General features: G+C 50.3%; 1 protein-coding gene across 1 annotated transcript in view; it reads right to left on the bottom strand.

Annotated features, from left to right (window-relative positions):
* LOC100464796 (C-C chemokine receptor type 3) overlaps positions 1 to 10254 on the bottom strand; it is a 30796-nt gene extending 20542 nt beyond the window's left edge. The window contains exon 1 of the mRNA XM_034658182.1: positions 10232 to 10254. The gene's annotated coding sequence lies outside the window, so the exon portion shown is untranslated. The remainder of the gene's footprint in view (positions 1 to 10231) is intronic.
* Between the last annotated feature and the right edge of the window lie 5639 nt (positions 10255 to 15893).

Genomic DNA, 15893 nt, shown 5'->3' with positions numbered 1-15893 from the left:
CCATGGAACAAGGGAAAGAATAAAGGACCTCATTTTTGTAATTGTTCTGGGAAAGGGAGTCACAACAGCTGTGCTTTCGGTTTTGAAAAGGAAAGAAAACTGTATGATTATTACAGACACCTAATAGAAATAGAAGAGGAAAAGAATCCCCGCATAGATGAAGGGAATAGGAGGTAATAAATGAGAACAAGGCAAAGTTACATCAAATCGGGTACTTACTACACCCCACGTCATCAGCTGGGGCAGCCAGGCGGACACAGCCGGGCTGGAGTGCAGGCTGAAAGGCCTGGGCAGAGCATCCTCCCCTCAGGTGACCCTTCCCACCGACCCTCCAGAGAAGGGCCGCATTTATAGGGCAAATGGCAGGGTTTGAAGTTAAACATTTGTTGGCCTACGTGCCGTTTGGAGCGAGCTGCATTTCTCTGTTATCATGTTTTTAGAGTTTCAAGGAGCCTGGGCTGTGTGTGTCTGCACCCCACTCCTGGATTCCATTCTGGGGCGGGGGGGCGGGGGCGGGGTCGCAGCCCAGCCTGGAGCAGGAGGCAATGTGAGCCCAGATTTGTAGTTCTTGGTGTCCAGAATAGAAGGGCCAGTTCTGACCTGGAGGCCAGATAATATATTTGAAATAACCAGGCCCCCAAGGTCATTGACACAGCACGAGTCTCATAAGCCACATTCGTCAGCCTGCTTACGTACGTGCCAGGCCAGGTGGTCGGTTCTGCAGGACAAATCACAGAAACGGCCATCCGTATAGAACAGTCATGCAAATTTCATTGGAGAATAAGGACAACTCTCCGCACGTGGGAGGCTGGACTGGAAAATCCCAGGGTCTCCAGCTGCATTTCTCAGGACTCTCTTTCTGCCCCCAATCTCCCACTCGAGCCCCATGGGGGACTCAGACCTGCCTCTCTCCCCTCTGCTGGTCTGCGCCCCCTCTGCAGTGGAGGTCCAGCTCCCCTAGGAGGATATCCCTTTCTGCTTAGAAAGACTGGACTCCCAGTCCAGGTAGTTGGCACCGTGCTTGGCTTCCCCAGCTGCAAACAGCACACGTGGACGGGAGCGTCAGGCGAGGTGGCCCACGCAGGTGCCTCGCACAGTGCCTGCTTGCAGGAGAGGCCCAGCCAGGGCTGACCAGGACAACGGCGCCTCACCCCGTAGGAGGCATTTATGGCTCACCTAGTTTTCTGGTGCTCAGCACCATCTGAAGAGAAGTCAGCACCTTAGCCTCCCCACCTGTCCCCTTTCCTCTCTGGTTCTGAGCAAGGGAAGACCTTGAGAGGCCACACATGACCCTGTTGCCCAGTCCGCAGAGCTGGATGCTTTATCTACTGAGGCAAAGGCAACACCAAGAGCCAGAGGCAGCTCTCCTGCCCAGGGAAAGAGGACGGGGCCGAGCCAAGCCTTCCCTGCTGTTCTTCCCAAACTTTCCAAATTCAAGCCACTGTGCCCCCTGGAGCGGGGAGGATGGGAGCTGGGTGTTCACGCCGAGGGGCCTTTGGGAGGAGGCAGGTGGGTGGCAGGGCTAGGGCTGGGTAGGGATCGGCCTTCTGTCGGTATGTTGTGGCCAACCGCCCCTGAGCTCCGTCTTCCCCCCTCACCATGGACTTAGAATTCTTCGGGAATGATTCAAGCAACTGAAGAACTTCTTCACCTCATGGAACAAGCCAAGTGCTGTGAATGGTGGTCAAGGAAAGCTGACAGGAAGAGGTCTAAAAAGGGGATGGATCTCGGGCAGAAAACAGTAGTTGGGGGTGGATTGCTGGGGAGTGTGGAATCCAGCAGGGGCTTGGCCAGTCCGGGGAGGGACCTCACAGCGCGCTCCGTGTGCAGGCCATGAACCATGGGAGCCCTTCCCCTGGGGGCTCTGGTCAGGGGCATGTTTTCTCATCAGTTGAGAGATTAAGCTTTAGAGAAAATTAGGGTGGGGGTTCATTTATATAAGGATAAAGACAACAGATATGGGGATGCCCGGGTGGCGCAGTCGTTAAGCGTCTGCCTTTGGCTCAGGGCGTGATCCTGGTGTTATGGGATCGAGCCCCACATCAGGCTCCTCGGCTGGGAAGCCTGCTTCTTTCTCTCCCACTCCCCCTGCTTGTGTTCCCTCTCGCTGGCTGTCTCTCTCTGTCAAATAAATAAATGAAATCTTAAAAAAAAAAAAAAAGACAACCACATACGATGTTGATGGAGACAGGACTCGGGAGCCTGCATGGGGCACATGGTGACTCTGGGATATCTTGGTCAGACTCTTCACACGTCAAGGTTTCTCCTGGGCTTGTTTGGGTACCAAGAACCTCAGAGCCTACGGGCTGGAACTCCTCATTACCCATCTGTTGGTTAAACTAACTAACCCGTCCCAGTGTGTTTGATGTGTCCTATGAGACGGCGTTAGCGTGAGAGCCGGCCCCAAGTCTGACGCCTATGTCCTCCAGGAATCGCTGCGTTACCTCGTACGGCATTTCTACTCGAGGGTGTTGTGTGGGACCGCACGAGTTCCCACATAATGACAATCCTCTCAGACACTGTTGGAAAACACTCATGGAGATCCAGTCTCTAAGAAATCCTGCAACGCAGAAGTAGGTTAAGCTTTGTTAACCCAGCCTTTCCCAAGCTTATTCTTAATATGGGGAAAAAATTGTTTTCTTTCAAATAACACCTGTTCATATTCTTCAAGACCAGAGTTCCTTGGTGCTCTGGGAGTTGCTGGTCTGATGGTTGCGCAGCACATGGACACAGCACAGTGCGGCTAGCTTTCTGGCCCATTCCTTCATTTTCACGGGGATCTCCAGAGCAGCCCACGACGCTCTTGTTACCCCTTGTTGTAGACGAGAAAATGGAGAGGCATCAAGGGGATTGACAGAAGCCACAGGGAAGATGAAGGGCCGTGCTGGGCTCCACCCCGGAGTGTAGACTAGCCCACTGAGAGCTCGTCTCCTGCCCAGCCCCCCCCCATCTGAAGGACAGGCGCCCACTGCGCTTCAGCTGACCACGAGGTTGACCAAACGTCCAGGCAGAGCCCAAGGAGCTTTCCCTGAGGTCCACAGGGGCTTGCTCTGTCTCGGCTCCTCCCAGGAGGGGCCAGAGAATTTTGGTTCATCCTTCAGGCCACTCAAGGCGCTAAGCGCACAGGAAAACCTGACCCCACTTAATACTCTGTGATCTTCCAGATTCTCGATGTCACATAAACTAAAGCAGAAACATCTCAGAGTGGGGCGCCTGGGTGGCTCAGTCGTTAAACGTCTGCCTTCGGCTCAGGACGTGATCCCAGAGTCCTGGGATCCAACCCCTCACCGGCTTTCTGCTCAGCGGGAAGCCTGCTTCTCCCTCTCCCACTCCCCCTGCCTGTGTTCCCTCTCTCGCTGGCTGTCTCTCTCTCTGTCAAATAAATAAATAATAACATCTTTTTAAAAGAAAGAAACATCTCAGAGGAAAAAACCAAAACCACCACGACCACCACAGAGCACACAGAGGGCAGCTTGGGAGTATAGGAGCATGGGCAGGAGAAAGGAACAAACAAGGAAACTTCAGAAGCTAGGAGAGGGCCCGAAGTCTCTTGCAGGACGGGTCAGGTCAGCCTCAGCCAGGGCGTGTGAAAGGAAGTGATGGCCAAAGCAAGGAAGAGTATGCGCTTCCTTGAATTTCACCCAGCTTCTGGTCACCAGCTCCTGGGTACAGGGTCTCGGGGCCCACCTGGGACACAGAGGCTGAGCTCGGACCACGCACGTCCAGTGGCCAACATTTTCCCTGTGGGGTTAAGTGGACGGGTGGAGGTAGACGGCCCGGCCTGCCTCTGGCTCACTGGTGGCCCAGTCTATCTCTGAGCTCCCTCTGTCCACAGCACGCTGCCCTTCTGGAAAGCTCGAAATGCTCCAGAAGCACGCTTTCATAAACGTGACCTGCCCCCTCCCGGCCGGTTCACGGGAAAGGCTGGAGGGAGCACGTGGAAGTTGTTACGTGGGGAGGCAGTGGACTTGGCAGGGTGTGCAGAAAAGGGAAAAGTGGAGTCTAGCCTCAGCATGGGCCTCCTGCTCAAATCCAGGATTAGAGCAAAGCTGGAGCAAACCCCACCCCCATGTGGGGGCCCCCAGCATGCACTTTGCACCCCTCCAGCTGCGGGGTGTGGGATCGACCACGGGCCCCCGTAGGGCGCTGCAACCGGCGCTGTGCTTGCCCCAAGACCCCGTGTCCCACGGTCCCCATCCACCTGTGACCTAGGGCAACGGGGATGCTGAGGCAGGCCCATTCCTGGGACACCTTCCTCCTCTGCCCGCTGGCTTCAGCGCGAGGACTCCCGGGGCAACGCCAGACATCTTTCATCTGTGTCTGCGTGATGGCCTGCATGCTTCCCCCAGCCCGCCCTGCTCTGCGGGGGGCCTCCCAGCTCTCCCAGCATCCCCCCTCCCCCAGGCCTCCCCCATTCCCCCCTCACCGCGCCTCCCCTCCCAAGCCCCCACAGGTATAAGACCTCCTGGGTGTCCACTTTTCAGGGATCTGGACTTGAATTACCTGCGTATTCCAATGGGCCCGGAAACAGACCCCGGGCCCCACTGGGCCATTCCTATGAGGCTCTGGGCTGCTGCCACTGTGCTTCCAACCATTTGTATGTTTCGTTTGGGTCTTTTTTTTATTCTTTGGTGTAAACACCAAAAATCTGGTGTGCAAATGAGTAAATAAATAGGATGGTGAAGGAAGAAAGCGTGCAATGCTTTAGAAATGGTGCAGAAAATACAGTATTCTCCCCGGGGTAGGGGCTACCTTACACCCCCGAGGAAGCAGGAGCAAATTTGCATAATGTCAGCGAAGTAGAATAGTGAAGACCTTTTTCTTCCCTGTTCCCTTACACTCTGAGATGGGCCCCTGGAAATGTAGGTGGAAGGAGGAGGAGGGAAAAAATAGATACAATAGACAAGAGAAACAGGAGCTTAAAAGGATGGTAGATGATAGAGCTTTACGCTCATTTCTTCTTTCTCCAAACAGCAGCCAGAAATGTGCCTACCATTCGAGAAAAGTTCTTTTCTGCTTTGTTCACGACCCAGGAGTATGGCGTCTGGGAGACTTCTATGAGCCCCAGGGGAGGACACCCGAAGTGGGGTGGAGAGGATGGACAGTTCGTTTTCACACAAGATTCATCTGTGTCCTTTTTAAATGTATTGAGCTTCTGTTTGGCGCAGTGTGAATCCTGCCTGAATTAAAAAATGTGCCTGAGGCTCTGCTCTGGGAAAGATAAAAGAGCCAGTGTGGGGGTTAAAGGAAGGGTCCGTCAGTCCAGAATGCAAGAGGACGTAAGGGACTCCCAGCCGCCAGGAGTGACAGGGCTGGGGGCTGTTGTTCACCCTGGGGACGTCGCAGGAGGGGAGGAGGGGCAGAGAAATGATGGTTTAATAATAAACGCAGCTTTTCCTGAGCACCTGGGTCACACCAGGGCCTCCGCGAAGGGCTTCACGTGCTTGGTCTTGAGTAAAGTTCTCTCCGTGAGGCTGTGAGGTAAGTGTGTTTGTTTTTACCATTGCTCAGAGGAGGAACTGAGGAGAGTTGGTTAAGCAATGAGCCCAAGATCGCCCAGCCAGAGCACAGTGGGGCTGGGCCTGGATCCCCCTGCACCGGGTCCCCAGCCCTCCCCGCTCCCCCTGCCCTGCTGTCTCCCTGGAGTTCAGGGTGTGGCACCGGGCTGGGCTGGGGCAGTGTGCAGCCACGCAGACCCCCGGCCACTCCAGCAGCCCATGCCCAAGAGCCAGCCGCTGGCTTCTACCTTCGAACACCTGCGCTTTAATTCTACATTTATTCAAGAACAATCGGAAGAAAACATGCATATTGTGCACAGGGGGCGGGGAGGGGGGGCTTGGCCTGCAGTCACTCGTGCTGACTTCCTCCTGACCTGTCCTGCTTTCTCACTCCCTTGCTAGCTATCTGCTTCTGAGAACACTCAGGGAAGAAACTGAGGGTTGACCGAGGGAGGTGGGGGGAGGGGATGGGTTAGACGGGGGATGGGGGATTAAGGAGGGCACTTGTCACCGTGAGCACTGGGTGTTGTATGTAAGTGATGAATCACTGAATTCTACTCCTGAAACCAATATTGCACTCTATGTTTACTAGCATTTAAATTTAAAAAAATAAATCAATCACTCACATGTGAATCCTCACCTCAAGGGTCTGGGAACCTGACAGAACATAGGGAGTTTACCATAGATGACAGTTGCTTTTTTACATCAACTTAGGAAGATACCATTTTTGGACAATAAACTGCATCCATCTGATGAACTTCGACACTCATATGTATCTGGGGAACAGCTGCCACAGTCAAGATATGGCACATTTGCAATCACCCCCAAGAGATTCCTTGTGCCCCTTTGCCGTCCATCCCCCACTCTGCCCCCAACTCCAAGCAACCACATCTTTCCAGGTCCTAAGATCAGTTTCTCTGCAGCCCACCATCTGAACATGAAGCCAAGACCACATAGTCTAGGTTTTTGAATGGCGCCACTTCAAGGTACCGATTTCTACATCAGTTAAGAAAATGCTAGCTAGTCACAAACTCCAAAATGCATAACGAGCTTCAACAGGAATTTCGGGATCCCGGTGGTGATCAGGATCACTCGGTGGCGGCAGCCTGCCTCCCATCATTCATTCAGGGGGCGAGGCACCTTACATATCGCTCTAGCTGGCACCAGGATCACGATGTATACAGCCGCCTCACCCAGGAGGTCGGGGAAAGAGGAGGAAGGGGTTTTGTGAGCAGGCCTAGAAGTTTCTCACATCATGTTTGTCCAATTGCACGGGCGAGAACTCCGTGATATGACCACACGTAAATGCATGAGAGGCTGGATGGGTAGTCGATCCCTGTGCCCAGGAATTACTAGCACTGTCAGGTCTGCATGCAGCTCTCTGAAGGTGAAGGGAAAGCCAGGAAGAAGAAGGAGCAGGAGATACTGGCATACGGTGTGACAGCAACCACATTACACCCAAATAGCACACGGTGAGAACAACTGTCATCTTTTGAACAGTCTCATGCCAAGTGTTCACCACGGTTTGTCAGGTTATCGTCACGATTTATAGGTTACAGGTGAGGATGAAAGCCGCGTGAGATTACATGACCCACCGTGGCTGCACGGCCATCCACTGGCAGAGAATAGGCTTGTGCCCCGATCGTTCTGAACTCCTAAGCCTCTGCTGTTAGCATGGAAAGAACAAATCAACAACAGCATTTTCCCACTCCCATGGGAGCTAAGAAATAGCAGCAGCAGATTTCAAAATAACCCAGGCCATCAAGATACCAAGATTCTGTTGTTGTTCAAAGATTCTAGAAGGATTCTAGACTCTAGAGTAATCTTCCTGCAACGTGGACCTCAGGGCAGGTGGTCAAGAAAGCAAGTGCATAATGGCCAAAGAAGTGGAGGACGTTATTGACTACTTACAGTCCCCTCTGCATTCTAAGGAGGATGAATCACAAAGAAGGTCCTTAACGAGATGATGGGATCAAGGAGGGCACAAATTTTTTAATTTGAGAGAGGAAAAATTTCTGTAGGTAAGAGAAGGATTGAGTGGCATTGGGAGTGGGTGTGATGTGTGGTCTGGGAAGAAAGATGCGGCTGACACCCGGGGGATTGGCAAGGTCATGAAGGCCCAGGGGAGACACCCAGCAATGGGGCAGCAGATTGAGAAAGAGTTTGGGAAAAGAAGACAGAAAGTGCAGAAGGGATTTCAGGAGGGATTTCTGTGTGGTGTGGGATATAACCATCCTGTACCAGTCAGGGTTTGCTCATGGAAAAGGCGTCTGCAGGTAACTTTGGCCAGGAAGAGAATTAATATAGGAGTTCAATGCCTTCACAATTAGCAAATATTTTCCAGTGCCCATGGAACATTTCCCAGCATAAACCACATCCAGGGCCTCAAAAAAATTTTTTTTTTAAAAATTGAAATTACACAGAATACATTCTCAGACCAAAATGGAATCAACTAAAAATGAATCACAGGCATGTTTCTAAACACTTGAAAATTTAAAAATTTCAAAATGTACTTCTAAGTCACCCATGGATCAAAGAGGAAGTCTCAAAGGAAATAAAAAATGCATAGAACTAGATGAAAACAAAAATATAACCAGTCAAGATTGGCGGGGTGCAGCTGAGGCAGCTCTGAGAGGCCAACATGCAGCACGAAATGCTTAGGTTAGAAAAGAACAGCCTCAAATCAGTAATCTAAGTTTCTTTCTCAAGAAACTAGAAAAAGGCAAAATAAACCCAAGGAAGCAGGAAGAAGGACAAAACAAATCAATAAAACTGAAAGCAGAAACAACACACAAAATCAATGAAACAAAAAGCTGGTTTTTTAAAAAAAAAAAAAAGAAAGAAAGAAAAGAAATCATGAAAAGTAGTAAACCTATAGCAAGACATGAAAGAGAGATAGAGAGAAAACACCAGTCATGAATCTATGTCAGGACGGAAGAGGGGATATCACTATAGATTCTTCAGCAGAAAAAAAGGGATAGAGAGAGAATACTATAAACAACCTTATGCTCATAAATGCAAAATCTTACAGGACATGGGTCCTTTTGCTGAATAGTAACACAGAGAAAACCTTTGACAATTGGCTCACCCGTTCATGGTAAACAGTCTCAGTGAACTATGAACAAAAACTTCCTCAACGTGATAAACAGCAACTACAGAGACCCAGAGACTACCTCACCCTTGCTGGTGAGAGACTGGGTGCTTCCCTCCACTCTCAGGAACGAGGCGAGATGCCCATTCTCACCACTCTTACCAACCACAGATCCTAGCCAGTGATAGGAAAGAAAAAGAAATAAGAGGTCTATCAACTGAAAAGGAGGAAATAAAATTGACATAGTCATCTGTGGAGAAAATCCAGAAGAATCTACCAAAAAACTCAGAACTAATAACGGACTTTCGCTGGGTTGTGGGAGAAGAAAACCCCAACAAACAAAAATCAATCACATTTTTGTATGTTAATGAATACTTGGAAACCAAAACTGAAAACATGATACTATTTGCTCCAAAAGGCTTTTAGAGTATACTTAGGTATCACTCTAACAACAGGATTTGGTGCTGGACACTGCAAAATGCTGGTGAAGAAAACCAAAGACCTAAATAAATGGAGAGAGACAGACTATGTTCATGGATTGGGAGACTCAACATAGCAGAGAGGTCAGTTTTTCCCTCAATTGATCTATAGGTTTAAAACAATTTAGACTGGGGCGCCTGGGTGGCTCAGTTGTTAAGCGTCTGCCTTCGGCTCAGGGTGTGGTCCCAGGATCCTGGGATCGAGACCCGCATCAGGATCCCTGCTCCACTGGGAGCCTGCTTCTTCCTCTCCAACTCCCCCTGCTTGTGTTCCCTCTCTCGCTGGCTGTCTCTTTCTTTGTCAAATAAATAAATAAAATCTTTTAAATAAATAAATAAATAAAAATAAACAATTTAGATTAAAATACCATTGAGGTCTTTTTGTAGAAAAAGACATAGACAAGCTGTTGTTCTTACATTTACACGGAAAGTCACAGGACTTCGAACCGCTAAAAACAATTTTAAAAACGAGGACTAAAGCAGGAGGAATCACTTTATCTGATATCGAGGTGTCATACAGAGCTACAGTAATCCAGGCAGTGTGGTTTTGAGGGAGGGATGGACAGATCAATGGAACAAAATACAAAATGTAGAATTGGATGCCCAACTGCTTTTTGACGAATGTGCCATGACAGCCTTTCCAACAAATCGCGCTGAAGCAAGTAGATATCCATGGGCAGGTAGAAAAAAATAAGCGTCAGCCTCAACCTCACATCTTACACAAAAATTAACTCAACTCAATCACAGCCTTAATTGTAAAATGTAAAACTAGAAGGCTCCAGAAGATGACAAAGGAGAAATCTTTGGCATCTGGGCCAAGGCCAAGAGTTCTTAGACTCAACGCCCAAAGTGCCATCCGTAAAAAGAAAAACAGATAAATTAGCCTTCATCAAGATGAAAACCTTTCGCCTATGAAAGACTCTATTGAGCAGATGAAAATACAAGCTCCAGACTCAGAGAAAATATCTGTAAACAACTTATCCAGCAAAATATTTGTATCTAAAATGTACAGCACTCTGAAAACTCAAAAGCAAAAAATCCAGTTAGAAAACGGGCAAAGACAAACACGGACATTTCCAGGAAGAAGACATACAGATGACAAGTCAGCACAGGAACACATCTTCAATATCATTAGACATTAGAAAAATGTAAAATAGGGGCACCTGGGTGGCTCAGTCGGTTAAACATCTGCCTTTGGCTCAGGTCACGCTTCCAGGGTCCTGGGATCAAGTCCCGCATCGGGCTCCTTGCTCAGCAGGGAGCCTGCTTCTCCCTCTGCCTGCTGCTCCCCCTGCTTGTGCTCTCTCTCTCGATCTGTGTCAAATAAATAAATAAAATCTTCAAAAAAAGAAAAAGAAAAATGTAAATGAAAACTACCGCGAGATGGTAGCACACACCTGTCAGAATGCCTGAAATAAAACACAGTGACAAAACCAGATGCTGGGTCACTCACACATTGCTCTTGTGGATATAAAAGAACACAGCCACTCTGGAAAAGAGTATGGCAGTTTCTTACAAAAGTAAAACATCTTACAGTATAACCTGGCAGTCAAATTTGGGCGATTTATCTCAAAATTTAAAAATATCTCAAGATTTTTACATTGAAATAGAGTATGCACCTAGTAAAGTGCTTGACGCACGCTAATCTTGGGTTTTCACAGATGTGCACGCCCGTGTGACTGCCAGTCAGGACATTGCCAGAAGCCAGAATGTTCCCTGATTGCGTACTTCCCCGACAGGACCCACGGAGATCATTGCTATTTTCTATCACTATGGATTAGTTTCAACTGTTCTTGAACTCGATAGAAATGGAGAAATATAGTATATAGTAGCAGCAGATTATCCTTTCAGATTGTCATGTAGCATTTCATCATATGAATATACCACAATTTACCCATTTTATTGTTGATGGGAATTTTGGATTTTCAGTTTGGGACTCTTCTGAATAAAGTTACTAGCAACACTCCTGTGCATATCTTTTGGGTTCATATGCACTTCTTTCTCTTGGGTGTGTAGCTTGCAGTCGCATTTCCGGATGGTAGAGAAGTAACACGTTTCACTTCGCCTACTGCTGAACGGTCTCCTAAGTGGTTGTACCAATCTATATGTTCGCCAGGGGCGTGTGAGAGTTCTGGTTGACCCATGTTCTTGCCAACACTTGGTATGGACTGTTCCAAATCCTTCCCTCCTTCCCTCCATCCCTCCATCCCTCTTTCCCTCCTACCTTCCCTCCTTCCCTCTTTCTTTCCCTCCTTCCCTCCCTCCTTCCCTCCTTCCTTCCTCCTTCACTTACTCATCCCAGTGGGTATGTGCTGCTATCTCTAAACTACGCATCTAAAACTGTGGTTTTAATTTGCATTTCTCAAATGATTAGTGATATCGAGTACCTTTTTATGTATGTGTTGGTTAATTGGGTACCCTCTTCTGTGAAGTCTTTTGCTTATCTAAAAGAAAATTAGGCTATGATTTCCATACTGACTCCTGGGAGTTTTTAATCTATTCTGTTTATGAGTCCCTCAGCCAAGAGAGGTATCTCGGGCTGTTTCTGGCCATGGGCACCCCTGGCCTTTCCTACCCAGTTCCTGGCATCCCCGGTCACACTGGATGCTGATTCTAGCTGCAACAATGCCCAGGCTGAAGCTTCTGGACCCTGCTAGAGACACCAGTCATTCTCCAATACCTCCGCCAGGGTCTCAGCCTCGTGCCAGCCCCTGCCCAGTCAGATTCTGGGCTAGCCACGGGACACAATTCTCTCCCATTTGTCCCTTCTCCCCTCACTTCTTTCTCAGGAGCAGGAAGATTTCTCGCTCCCGACACTGAGGCAGGATGAAAAGGGATGATGAATTTATTCAAGCAGATGCCTGACAATGTCACTCTGGACAAAAGACTTCAAACCCCACCCTCACCTGGGGTCTCCCACACACATAAAAGCCTCAATCTTAATCTGCAGGTGGGTCTGGATCTCCAGCACCTCTCGTGCACGCAGCTGGGTGTCGGGCACCGTGGAAAACCCACGCGGAAGGACGGGTCCAGCTGCTGAGCTTATAATCTAGTCGGAAAGAAAAGATGTAATACAGCCTCATGATATCATAAAATCGTGTGTCTTAGTCCATACATAAATAAGTTCAGAACCTGAGTTTTGAAACAAGCCATGTGCCACCGTAACTGCTAATTTGGGCTGGTGCAGGAGGGAGGTTTTTAGGGCACTTCCTTGAGATACTCTCTCCTTCCCCTTTTCGGCATGGAGGTGGGGGGGAGGGGGTCCTCGGATAGCTTTTTTTGTGCACAGGAGGCACTCCACCCAGGACGCCTGGTTTGATTGAGGGTGGGGTTGAAGACAGAGAGAGGTACATAGCTCCCATTGGCTGAACGCTCACCAAATGCCAGGCACATAGTAAATCACATTTAATTCTTGCAACAATCCAGAGAAAGAAATACTATCATTATCCCTGTTTTACAGGTGGGGGAACTGAGGCTCAGACAAGTGGTAAAGAAAATTGCCTACGATCACACAGTTGGCATCTGATAGAGCCATCATTCGAACCCAAGTCTGGCATGCTGGGGTGCTTACTGCTTGCGGGAAGGTGCTTGGACCATGAGGGGAGGCAGGGACAGCATGCAGAGGGTAGAAGCCAGGCCCCAGGGAACCGGTTCTCTGAGGCAGGGGCCCAGCAGAAGGGCATCCTGGAGGCTCTTCTCCTGAGCTCTCCGCCAGCGTGGTGGCACCGTTCGAGGGGCAGCCTAAGGCTGCCTGACCGGGGCTCTGGATGGCAAGGCAGCAGCAAGAGAGAGACCGATGAGATAAGAGAGAGTAACACAGCCAGGCTGTCAGTCCCTCTCCCTGCCACATCCCAGACTGGAAAAACTGGATCCCTCACATGCCCAACTGGGCTGGAAGTCCATCTGTCCCCGTGATGCCCCCATCAACTCCCCTCTACCTTGCCCACCCAGGAATGGCTGGGGCCAAGATTTAGGGCTACAGGGTGGGGGCAGGGCTGCTGCACTGATGGGGATCCCTGGTGATGGCATGGCACACGGTCCTGCTTCCTCCAGCCTCACGTTCTGAAATAGGAACTCTACTGCCCAGGCCTCAGGAGGACCTTCAGTGTCAGAGCCCTGGACGAAGCCTTTGCCAGGGTCCAAGACTGCCGTCGAAAAGACTGGGTCATGGTGGACCCAGGAGGTCATGGCCCTTCGAGCCAGAGCTATTATCTCTACTCTTGTATGGCTCTGGGAAGGGCAGGGCCTTGACTCTCTCTCTGTCTCCCAGGGGTAATTCGTGTAGACCCCCAGTGGGCCATATTGACAGACTTTCCCCCCTTGAGCTCCAGAAAGAAGAATTGGAGGTCTTTGCCCCTTCTCCCGGGGAGAGTCCCTCCCCGGTGCTCTGTGTCACTAAGACCACTAAAAATGAAAGTCCAGGGTAGAGAGGCCCAATTGGCCTCCAGTTAACCCAACCTGGGGAGGGCCCCCAAACAGCCATCTTTGTAAAGGCCTTTGAAGGGACTCTGGGTCCTCCTTACAGAGCCATCATGAAAGAGACATGACTGGAAGCATCAGAAAGGGGACAGGACGCTCCAAGTGGGAATTAAAGATGAGAAAGTAGCGCTGTCTGGACAGCAGTGAAGTGGGGAGGGGGAGGCCCTGGAGCAGGAGGTGGGGGCATGCTGAGGGGAGGGGGACGCCATGGAGCAGGAGGTGGGGACATGCTGAGGGGAGGGAGGCCCTGGAGCAGGAGGTGGGGAGCATGCTGGGGGAAGGGGGAGGCCCTGGAGCTGGGGCTGGGGGCGCACGTTGCAGGCACTCTGGGGGAGGAAATGCTGGTGCAGGGCAAAGGAGGCCAGAAGATGCTTCCCTTCCTGGATCTTCCCCTTGGCCGCCCTCAGGGACCTTGGGGAGTCCCCGTCTGCAAGGAGTAAAAGAACACAAGATTCTCAGACGAAAAATTTAAACATGGTCTTCAATGACAGGGAAGCTGCCAGCTGGTGCTGGTGGGGAGAGTAAACAGCAAAAATGAAGGCCAGAAAACAGAACAAACTAGCACCATCCCCTCCTCACTCCCCTGCAAAAACCCACGGAAGGGAAAGGAAGACAGGAGGGAGACTAGAAAGTCCAGAAAAGGGAAGTATAAAGTGAGTACAAGATGCCTTGCCCAGAGGCACAAACCTGGGGCTAGAACTTCAGGTCACACACAGTGACCTGAACCAGAGCCCGTCCCCCAGCCCCCTCCCTTCTGCCCCCACACAAGGCAGTGGGCAAGGCCCTGGCCTCACTCCCCTCCCCGAAGGGCACTCTGCTGATGAGTGGTGGTCTTGTGGTGCGGGCAGGTTCACCTCGAATGGGAAGGAATCCCCCTGTGATGAAGGAACTGGGCCCCAGCTAGTTGTGCAAGGGGCAGACATTCAAATAAAAGCTAGTTTCTGCCCAGACCAAAGGTCTGTATGCACTCAGATGCAGAATTTCTTATTACGTCCCTCTGCGGTCACAGATGTACGCCTCCACCCCCCCACCCCCGCCAACCATATGTGCATGGCCTGTCCTTGCCCTGCAGTGGTGAGCTGGTTCCCTATCAGCTCGGCAGCAGGGAAGTATGAAAAAGGCATTGACATGTAGTGTTGGCCAATTCCCGGGGCCAAGTTCAAGCTGCCAACTTAATGTCACTGAGGGTTCATTTGGGTAGCCCGAGTCGCCTGTAGGGTTTAGGGACCACCATAACCCTTATTGAGTGCACGCCACGTGCTAAGTACTTTACGTGAATCATCTTCTCCATGCACACAGAGCAGGGCTCGGAAAAATAGTTAACTTGCCCTGGGTCCCTCACTACTCATGGGTGGAACTGGGAGTTGAGAAGAACGTAAGGGTATGGATGTGCCCCGCACCCGTGGTTTCGGTCTCAGGACCTGTATGCTCTCCAGTGACTGCAGATACCACAGACCTTCTTTTTGCACGGATTATTAATATTTACTGTCCCGGAAATCAAAACTGAGATCTTTTTTTTTTTTTAATATTTTTTACTTATTTATTTGACAGAGAGAGAGACAGCCAGCGAGAGAGGGAACACAAGCAGGGGGAGTGGGAGAGGGAGAAGCAGGCTCACAGAGGAGGAGCCCGACGCGGGGCTTGATCCCACAACGCCGGGATCACGCCCCGAGCCGAAGGCAGACGGCCAACCGTTGCGCCACCCAGGCGCCCCGATCTTAAAAAACTGAGATCTTAAAAAAAGTCAGTAATTCCCTTAAAATAACAGTAAGGAAACTGTTACATAATAACATAAATAATGCTTTCATGAAAATAATTATATTTTCCCAGACGAAAAAGATGTCAGTGGGAAGATGGGCTGGATCCCCGAAGCTACTCCCTCCCGCCCCCGTCTGTTGGGATTGCTTTGGCCGAAGCCTGTGAAGGAAAACCTTCCACACACAGCTGCATAGTTGGAAGAGGAAAGGAGTTAGAGGCCCCTTGGATGGGTTTGGGAGGCCCCTAGGGGTCTTTGGAGCGCCTTTGGAGAACTGCCAGGCAGATGCAAGCCAAGAGGTAGAAAATAACACACAGTGGGGACACTTGGGTGGCTCAGTCGTTAAGCGGCTGCCTTCGACTCAGGGCGTGATCCCTGCGTTCTGGGATCGAGCCCCACATCAGGCTCCTCCGCTGGGAGCCTGCTTCTTCCTCTCCCACTCCCCCTGCTTGTGTTCCCGCTCTCACTGGCTGTCTCTCTCTCTCTGTCAAATAAATAAAATCTTAAAAAAAAGAAAAGAACACACAGTGAAAACTAAGCTGCTTTTCTCCCCCATCCCGTTTCCCTTGCCAGAGACCAGGAATACGAGC

This window comes from Ailuropoda melanoleuca, chromosome 4 (assembly GCF_002007445.2).
Source record: "Ailuropoda melanoleuca isolate Jingjing chromosome 4, ASM200744v2, whole genome shotgun sequence".
Taxonomy (NCBI): domain Eukaryota; kingdom Metazoa; phylum Chordata; class Mammalia; order Carnivora; family Ursidae; genus Ailuropoda; species Ailuropoda melanoleuca.
Note: the sequence above shows the minus strand (reverse complement) of the source record. Positions and strands in the feature narration are given on the sequence as shown.